This window comes from Sus scrofa, chromosome 1, assembly GCF_000003025.6.
Source record: "Sus scrofa isolate TJ Tabasco breed Duroc chromosome 1, Sscrofa11.1, whole genome shotgun sequence".
Classification (NCBI taxonomy): domain Eukaryota; kingdom Metazoa; phylum Chordata; class Mammalia; order Artiodactyla; family Suidae; genus Sus; species Sus scrofa.
In genome coordinates, this window is record NC_010443.5 from 131,207,231 (window position 1) to 131,217,638 (window position 10,408).

Sequence of the window (10,408 nt, forward strand, 5' to 3'; positions counted from 1 at the left end):
CATATTAGGGGGGCCATGTAACAACTTCTGAGCAGTGACGTAAAAGCAGAAATGCTGTGTCATCTTCAGGCTGGGGCAGAAAATACCCATGAGCCTTTATTTTTTTTTTAACTTTCTTCCCCTTCTTCCACTGGTTGAGGCAGCCTCTCATTCCAGGGAGTGCAGCCACACATGCTGTAACCTTTGTTACCCTGGGTCCCTGAGGACTATGTGGAGCAGAGTCCCTGGCCAACGTGGGATGAACACATAGCTCGGGAAAGAAAGATGACTTTTTGTGTCCATGGGAATCTCAGAGTGATTTTATTACTGCAGCATACACTAGCCTATCCTGACTAACACAGCTACCAAGGGGGAATAATTTTTCCTTTTCTTTTTTTTTTTTTTTTCTTTGATTTTCTGCTTACATTTGAGTTTACTATTTCAAAAAAATGAAGTGACAGAACTCTGAAAATCAACTGTATATGTGTATGAGTATATATGAGTGTCTCCAGTCTGGAAGATACCTTTTGAAATAGAGATTATGATTCAGCAAAATAGTGAAAACATTTGTCAAAAGTAATTTGAAAGTATACATTAGATACAAATATAGTACATTTCATATACTAGACATAACTAATATTTTATATTTGAGACATAATTTCAGTACTAGTACTTACTCTACCAATACTACCGTCACTGCCTGGGGCCAGAGAGGATGGTGAGTAGGATCACCGACGAAAAGGAAAGAAAAGATTTCAAATTCATGAAAACACTAATGCGAGGGTCCTTGGGCTGGAGAAATCTAGATATAAAAAATAAAAGAGACCTTGGCCAGTTCATCATATGTCAAAGGATTTCTTAGGAAAAAATGCTGATTACCCTTGATCAGAGTTAACAAAGTATAACCATGCTGGGATCTGTTCACCAACCTCTTCCAAAATGTTGGGTTTACACACTTGTTAATCACCAACCTTGTGATCAGTTCTCTTCTTCTCAACTGCTGTTCTTCCTTATTCCCATCACAACCATTTGTGTTTGTACTCCTGAGCAGTTGCCCAGTCTATCTTTCTCTCCTAGGCTGCCCACTTCCCATTCCCACATTTCAGAGCCCTATGCAGTGTGCCCTGTGATTAAGACCATTTAAGGTTTTGCTCATCATTCTTAGGCTCTCTAAATCTTTGCATCTCTGATGATTCCTTTAGGAAACATTCCTGTAAGTACAACATCTGGGTTGGAGATATCAGAAACGCCAACTGCTATATTATATAGCTCCCCCCCCAAACTCAAAGGCTTAACACACAAAAGCTTATTTCTCACTCACACAGCTGTCTAATGTGGGCATTTGGTGGGTGATTCAGGGATCCAGGCTCCTTCTAGCCTGTCACTCTGCTAACTGCAGCATGTACCTGCAAAAGCCACTGCAGATAGGGAAAGAGAGGGTGAAGATGTCTTCTCAGCCACATCAGCTTGGCCATGACACACACCATGTCTGTTCATTTTCCATCAGTGAGCACTAGTCACGTGGTAGCACACTTAAGCAAGTGGTTCAAACTGGGGGATAGGGTCCCTGGCTGGGTGGGCACTTCCTGCCATCACCTGCATGCTGTGAAAGGGCACACTGTCTGTGCACAGCTAACTACTTCTGGCCATGGAGAGTACTCCAAGTCCATTGGCATGAATCCTGGGAGGAGAGTCCCAGGAACTACTGGGCCACACAATTGATGAAGGTGGTTAAAACTTCACCACATACTCCATTCCCTTCCTCTTCTCACTTGGCTCAAGGTGAATCACTTTGATTTCAATGGTGTGATTTTCCTGCCCTGTGTACCTCTTACCCCTTCTGCTAGACAGATTTGCTGAGAGGAAATGACCAGGCTTACTCATCTGCCCTTTTAGGGGGTAAGAAGTAACTTTCAGTGAGTCCCCCTCATTTGTGCCTGTGACCTTCTCCTGCCCCACGGTGCCTCTCTCTTTCTCCAGAGCCTCAACAGCTATTCCCCTGATATGTGAGTCCTTCTCTACAAGGCTTATCCTTTGGAGCCTCTCTGGAAACCAGTTCCCTCTACCCTTTGGGGATTTAGATTTTCAGAGGGTGTTCCTGCTGCCTCTGGGCCTACTGTTCACGTCGTCTCCTGGCCTGCTCACAGTCCTACTTATTTAGTCCTGTCCCCAGATATGGGGACAGGGCCCAGTTGGCATCTGGCTATTTTCCGTGCTGATCTGGAAGAGTAGACTTGGAGCCCTGAACCCGTCCTTGGGCCTGGCAGGCTCTCCTGAGATGAATGGTTTTATCTGGCATGGGAACAGCAGGCATGGTGCTTCTACCCCCAGGTCTTGTTGACCCGTTTTAATAATTAGAGGAGGAAAGAGGAAGGGCAGGAGCGAGACGTCATGTTAATTGTGCTTGAACACTTCCCTGAGCATTATGCTAGGTCTTCTGGGGGAATTAGAATGGCCAAGTACAGGGCTGAGCGACACGTGTGCCTGGGGAGAACCGGGAAACTCCATGTTTGGGTCAGGAGTGCCTGCTATACATTCTGGGCCCTTCCCAGACCACTGGGATCCAAGGTTCTTCTCAGGGAGCAGTTTCCCTGCAAAGCTTCACTCACAGGAAGGCAGCAGGTGGGGGCAGACTCCCTTTTGTCCTGGGCCCCTAGGAAGTCTGTCCAGGAGAAGCCAGTTATGAACAATCCATCACCTTCTTTCAGAACTAGCGACACAGGTGCTCCATGAGAGGTGCTAGTGTTTTTCCAGCCCCAGGAGCTCTCTCTTTCCCTGCCTCTCCCTCTCCAAGCCTCCGAGGATCTAACTCCACAGGAGAGTGTTGGCAGAGAGACCCCCAAGCCAGTGTGTTGGCGACCTCTGACCTGCCTCTTGCTTCAGAGGGCCCTCTCCCCACACACACACACCTACTTTCAGGATAACCCTCAGAAATCAAGCAGGTTTTTTTTTTTTTTTTTGGTGAGGGAGGGAGGAGGAAAGACACCAATTTCCTCGAAAGTGGTGGGACAGGAGGGCTGCCGAGAGAAAGCTGCTCCGTCTGGAAAGGAAGCCAGAAAGGAAGACAGAGTCTCTTTGAACTTCTCCCCCCAAGCTGACAGGAAAACTGCAAAAACACCACCAGACTGGACCAGGATGTGAAGGCAGCAACCAGGAAGGCATGGCTCCTTTGAAGGTTTCCCGCTCTGCATGAGGCATGCTTCTGGAGGGGAACAGCAGCTGGCCTGGGGGAGCAAGCCTGTCTGCACAAAGTGACCCCAGACTGGAAACAGGCTCATGGTGCTGTCGTGTTCCTGGCCTTGCCAAAACCAGAGGAAAGGAGGGTGTAAGACATAGATGCTGATGAGCTGGCTGGGGACAGTGGAGGATCATGGGAGGAGTGCAGGGCGGGGCAGAGAAGGAGAGTGAAGAGTGGGCAAGGCCCTCTGGGATCTGGGGAGAGTCTGTGCTGAGGAGGCCCAGCAATAACGGACCCAGACTGGGAAGGTCAGTGTTGGCCTCAGGCAGGGGGATTGGGTGTGTGTGAGTAATTCATGGGACCCAGTGCAAGATGAAAATGCAGGCCCCTTGTTAAAACATTATGAAGAATTTTAAGATGGCGACAGACTGTTAAACCCAATGCAGGGCCCTTCCAAGCATGTACGGGGTCCTATGTGGCTGCTTGGGTCACAAGCCCATGAAACCAGCCCCAGGTGTAGGGTTATCCGGTGCAAAAGGTCTGCAAGCTCCTGTGCAAACAGACACCAAAAGGATGAATCTAAGCAGTAGAGGTGAAGGACAGGGTCGAAAAAAAAAAAAAAAAAAAAAATCAACCTCCCTGAGGAGTCTTTTGGTTTTAAAAAATAGTGGGGAAAAAAATAAAGACTCTCTATTAACAACATGTTTTTAACTTTTTAACAGGCTTTCTCATCTCTAAAACCATATAACAAAGGTGACAATTTTATGAGCCCAGTTATGCATAGCACATTTTATGTTCCTAAACGACCTAAGTGATTTTTGTAGGTCCTCAAAGGATATTAAAAAAGTAAGGGTACTGGGGTGGGGGGAAGAATTGTATGTATTTCTATTTCCGTCAAATGTGCCTATTTCTTTCATAGAAAATTTCTCTCTCTCACGGTTCCTCCCTTTGTTCAAAACGCCTGGACATTCCTCATCCTCAAGTCCAGACCAGTTTGGTTCCTTACTTGTCACTGCATCTGTCTTTCACACTTTGGAGGCCACAAATTCCCAGTGTTTTGAAAACTGGCGACTTTCCCCAGGTCACACATTCTGCCCCATCCCCCACCCCTACTCCAGCCCCACCTACCCACCCTCAGTTAGTCAGTCATCACACTACCAGACTTGCTCTGAGAACAGCTCATGGAAAAGTAGAGGATCTGGTTCCAGACCTTGAGGAGGGAAGTGAGGGAAGAGGGAGGGTTAGTGGTGGCAGGAGAGCTTACAGCTTTTCCTCTGCTCTGGCGAGTCTGTTTCAAATGGCTCTCTCATTCCCTGTTTCAACTTCTCTCTCAGGGTGAGAGGTGGCCTGGGATTATCTCTGCCTCCTGGGCTGGGATGCCCTGTGCACCAGCAGCTCTGAGCATGTGGGACCTCCAGGCTGTCGCAGGACCTGACTTCCCTGCTCTCCACCTGTGACCTCAGGGCACAAGGGGACTGTCCTCTGGGTCCCTACTTAGCCTGGTGTTTACTCTCCTGCCTGGGGTTTTCTGGATCTCTCAGGGGAGAGACATACGGACCATCCCCTCACATTTGGAGACTGCTCAGCGGCATGACCTGTCTGCCTGACGTCACGCCAAATCAGCAGAATCTTTGTTCTGCAAGAACGTGTGTCCATGGATCGTCTCAGAATAGGCTGAGGAGCCAACTTAAGATGGAGACACGTGCTGTGATGAAGGGTTATACTATACCTCACTGCCCAGGGGGGAGCGTGCAAGGAGGGTGTGGGAGCCAGGAGTAAATTTAAAAAGCAAAGACTCCCTTCCACCCAGCCAAGACCGGCTTGTAAAGTGCGACGTGACAGCTTCAGCTTCGCAGCAGCAAAGCTTAGCAGAGGGCCCTCAGGTTGGCGCCCCTGTCACCCCCTCCCCCTCCCTCTTTCAGAGTGGGGTGGCTGAGGTGGAGCAGAGCCAAGTGGCCCCCCGCAGGGTTTTCGAGGGACAGGAAAAGGAGAGACCTGCTCAGGTCTCAATCTAGAGAGCAGAAAGGAAGGCTGCTTCACCTGCTCTTCCTGCCGACAGACACCGGCCAGGTTTAGCAACCTCCCTTAGCCCTCATCCTCGCGGTTGTCCCCATCCCCTACCCCCACTCCACCCCCGCCCCCACCCCTGTCTGTAGAGCCACAGAGCAGCCTTCCTGGCAGCCTCGGACCGGAAGAGGCCCTGTCAGGGGTGGTCCCCGGGGGAGGACCAAAGGTCAGGGCCGAGGGTCCAGGAGGCTCAACAGGCGGCCCTTCCCCACTGGCAGTGACGCAGCCAGCGGAGCCCGACCAGCGGGTGGCAGCGGCGGGGGCGGAGTGGTGGTGGCTGGGGCCGGCCTCCTGCCCTCGTGGCCAGGGTGACTGAATCTGCCAGCTGTGGGGCCCGCCAGTGCCAAGTCTGCCCTGGCTCCGTCTAGTCGTAATCGATGCTGGCGCCATTCCAGGCCCCCTGCCAGCTCCGGTCACACTCGGCTAACGCGAGAGGCCCAGCCCATTAACTCCTCGCCAAGGCCCATTGTCTGGGTCTCTGCCCGGCAGTTTATTTACACCGGGGGCTGGGAGGAGGAGGACTGGGCGGGCGGGGCAGAGGGGGAGAGTGGGGCTGTGGGGCTGGGTGGCTGCTCGCCGGGAGAGGGTTGAGCCCAGTGGGCTGGGTGGACAGAACGGCGGCGTCCAGAGCCCCAGGGCAGTGCACGCTGGGGAGAGATTTGGTTTGTTTTTTGAGGTTTTTCCCTTTTTTTTTTTTTTGCCACATCAAAGATTCTCTATAAAGGCGGGGCAGGACAGATGCATTTCCAGAGGCCAGTGGGTACCATAGGGATGAGATCGTTAACTCCCAGGCCCTGGCCTTCAAATCCTCTAAAGGAATTTTTGTACATTACATATCCTCTTGTATTTTTCAAGTTGACATTTAAAAATGTCCATCTCTGGAGTTCCCGACGTGGCACAGCAGCAACTAATCCGACTAGGAACCATAAGGTTGAGGGTTCCATCCCTGGCCTCACTCAGTGGATTAAGGATCCGTTGTTGCCGTGAGCTGTGGTGTAGGTCGCAGACTTGGCTCAGATCCTTGCCTTGCTGTGGCTGTGGCAGGCTGGCAGCTGTAGCTCCAATTCGACCCCTAGCCTCCATATGGCTAGTGTGGCCCTAGAAAGAAAAAAAAAAAAAAAAATTTCCATTACGAGTTTAAACAGTTACGAAGAATATCCTTTTTAGCATTTTATGAACATTGATTTTTTTTCACCTTCCATATGCTTTACTTGATTACATATTAGTCACCATGAAAATTCAAATAAAGATGAATATTGATGTAATTTTTTTAAAAAAAATTTCTCTTTTAGGAGTTCCCGTCGTGGCTTGGTTAACGAATCCGACTAGGAACCATGAGGTTGTGGGTTTGATCCCTGGCCTTGCTCAGTGGGTTAAGGATCCGGCGTTGCCATGAGCTGTGGTGTAGGTTGCAGATGTAGCTCGGACTCCTGAGTTGCTGTGGCTCTGGTGTAGTCTGGCGGTTACAGCTCCGATTCGACCCCTAGCCTGGGAACCTCCATATGCTGTGGGAGCGGCCCAAGAAATGGCAAAAAGACCAAAAAAAAAAAAAAAAAAAAAAAAAAAAAGTCTCTTTTAAATGTCCAATGGGGAGTTCCCGTCGTGGCGCCATGGTTAACGAATCCGACTAGGAACCATTAGGTTGCGGGTTCGGTCCCTGCACTTGCTCAGTGGATTAACGATCTGGCGTTGCCGTGAGCTGTGGTGTAGGTTGCAGACACGGCTCAGATCCTGCGTTGCTGTGCCTCTGGCGTAGGCCGGCAGCTACAGCTCCGATTAGACCCCTAGCCTGGGAACCTCCATATGCCGTGGAAGCGGCCCAAAGAAATAGCAAAAAAAAGACAAAAAATAAATAAATAAATGTCCAATGGAATCTAAATATCATAGCAATTTGATATCCTCCATTATCCACTTAAAAATAGGAAAACAAACTCTAATTCTTCAACAGATGGAAATTTACACTGTTCCTTTCTCTCCATGAGCTTGTGTTTCCATTCTATTCCTATCATAAATTTTATTCTAATATCCTTATAATTGAAAATCTCCTATTGAGTAATATATCAATACAAAATTTAAAGTTGAAAGCAAAAATAGCTTCCAATTTTTGTTTTCGTTTTGGTTGTTGTCATGATGATTAATACTTGATTGACGATGGCCATGTAAATAATTATAAAATTTGTTAAACAACTATGAAACATGAAAAGGAAATTTTTGTTGGAAATATCTCTCTTAATAAGGTGGCGGGGGTAGGTTTTCTTCCCAGTCAGTGCATTTATATGTAGATGACTATTACTTACCTTGCGACTGCATGTTCAGCATCTATTTCTTTCCCATGTTTTATTTTTATAGATTTAAATGTTGAGAAACGTGTTTATATACATAAGTAAATAAATGAATGGAAACCCATGAGTTTTGTTACACGAATGTCATTCAGTTCTTTGAACTTCTTCAAAGTTATATATCTAATATTATCACATTTAGGGTTTTTGGGTTTTGGGGATTTCTTTGGTCTTGCCTGAGGCAGGCAGAAGTTCTGGGCCCAGGGGTCGAACCTGTGCCTCAGCAGCAACCCAAGCCACAGGAGAGACAATGCCAGATCCTTAACTTGCTGAGCCGCCAGGAAACTCCTATTATCATATTGCTTTTAAGGATCTGCTAACAATTTGATTAGCATCTCCTAGAATTTTGTTGGAAGCAAAAGAACTCTAAACCATGTGATTTGCATCCTGCCCTGAGAATTCTCATCCCGACTCCACAATGCATTGCCCACAGTGGGGGCAGAAAGCGTGAGGTGCAACTTTCTCTTCTAAAGTCCTCTCCTCCCCCACCCCAGGTGTGAAAAGGATGGCTATATTAGGTGCCTTTTTAAGAAGATCACTTTTAGGAAAGAGAGCATAGAAAGCTGAGGGTCAGAACTTAATTCATAACTCCCTTTGAGCACTCCTGGGATATGATGTCCCAATTTCATGACTAAGATTGAAAATTTACTTGAGAGTCAGGATGTAAATCTTGACTTCTTTGGTTGGAGAGAGCTCAAAATAGATATGCTTTAAACATATGATGCCTTGTGGCCAGTGTTCGAATTCTTCATGGTACCAGGTTCAAGCTCATTCTGCTTGCCACAAGACAGGACAACCCATCAAGAGACAATCTATTGGGGCAGGGAAGAGCAACATCATTTGGAAAGCCAGCAGACTGAGAAGATGGCAGATCAATGTCCTAAAGAACCATCTTCCCTGAGATAGAATTCAGGCTTCTTTCATACTAAATGGGAGGGGTTAAAGTCCTGGTTCCCTGGACTCCACAGGTGATGTGTTAATTTCTTTCTTCCTGCAGCATGTTCACAGGTAGGCCTGGTCAGGATGTTTCTCATGGGCTAAACAAAGGTATTTTAGCTTAATGCTCCTGAGCTAGGAGGAGGGGTTCCCAGAGACTGGCCATTATGCATAATTTAAACTTGTAGGCAACACCCCTTTAGTGGTTGTTTGGTTGTTTTTCATTTGTTTTTTTCTTTTTAGGGCTGCACCTGTGGCACATGGAAGTTCCCAGGCTAGGGGTCAAATTGGGTCTGCAGCAGCTGGCCTTCACCACAGCCACAGCAACATCAGATCTGAGCCATGTCTGCAGCCTACACCACAGCTCACAGCAATGCCGGATCCTTAACTACTGAGCGAGGCCAGGGATGGAACACGCATCCACATGGATACTAGTCAGATTCTTAACTTGCTGAACCACAATGGAAACTCTGATTAACTCGTAAAAGAAGACAGAGGTGCTTCCCGATTACATTCACAACATTCAGACTGCCCTTAGCAGAGCTGTTCTCCTTTTAGTCCAGGCTTCCTCAGGCTCCTATCTGCAACCCGCTATTTACTATTACTATTTATTGAGCATCCCCTGAAGCGAGGAGGGAAAAATTGTCTGAAGGCTTCAAGGGACCCTGCTCATCAGTTAGAAACATCGTTCTATCTCAGGGTCCTGGAGACGATGTTTCCAGCCAATCATGAGAAAAACAGGGGCAGCAACCCCAGATATTTGTGTATTTATAAATGATATACATGTACTGCTGTCAACCCCTACATTATGTGGATTAAACTTTATTTTCGATTTTGAAAACAAAGTTTACTTTATTCCCTACCCCCAATGGATCGTCAACTTCTTCATAACCCAGTGCTTCACTCAAGGTTTCCCTCAAAGCCCCTGGGAATGTGTTGGGCACTAGAATCTAGGAGATGGCACTAGAATCATCTCTCTGGCTTCTGAAAAGCATGGTGCTCTCCAGTCCTTTAGCCAGTGTTTACTAAGAATATGTGTCAGGCACCGTGCTGGGTTTTGAGAATACCAAGTAATACAATCTTTTGTGGCACAACAGTGTGAATACAGCAACACCACTGAACTGTACAGTGAAAATGATTAGGATGGAAAATTTTATGTTTTTTAATGTGATTTTTTTCCATACACAAAAAAGACAGTATCTACTCCTAAAGAGATTATAGAGTAGCGAGGGAAACAGAATTCGCTCATTTGTTTATCTGACAATTTTTTTAAAATTATAGTTGATTTACAATGTTGTACTAATTTCCATTGTACAGCAAAGTGGGTTAAACACATATACACATTCTTTTTTAGATATTCCTTTCATTATGGTTTATCCTAGGAGACTGGATATAGTTCCCTGTGCTATATAGTAGGATCTCATTGTCTATCCATTCCCCATGTAATAGTTTGCGTCTACTACCCCCAAACTCCCATTTTAAAATTTTATTTTATTTTTTTAATCTGACAACTTTTAATTAAGGGAGTGCCAATCATATTCCTTGGGTAGGTGCTGGGGAGAAGCCTGTAAGTAAAACCAGGCAGAGTCTTTCAGGGAGCTGACGGTCCATGGCCCGGCAGGAATGTACACCTGCACTGCCCAGTACAGTAACTACTAGCCACACGTGGCTTCTTAAATTAATTAAAATGAAATAAAGGGTAAAATGCAGACTCCAGTCTCACTATTCACATTCAAGTGCTTGATAGTCACAGGTGGCTTGTGCTACCATATTGGAAGCCCAGACAGAGAACTTTCCCATCATTGCAGACGGCTCTAAAGCACTGTGTGGTCACTGCCACGAATGCGCTGAGTCACATCCTCAAGTAGGGTCCTTACCAACTCTCCAGTGCCTTGGGGGCAATTTGTAA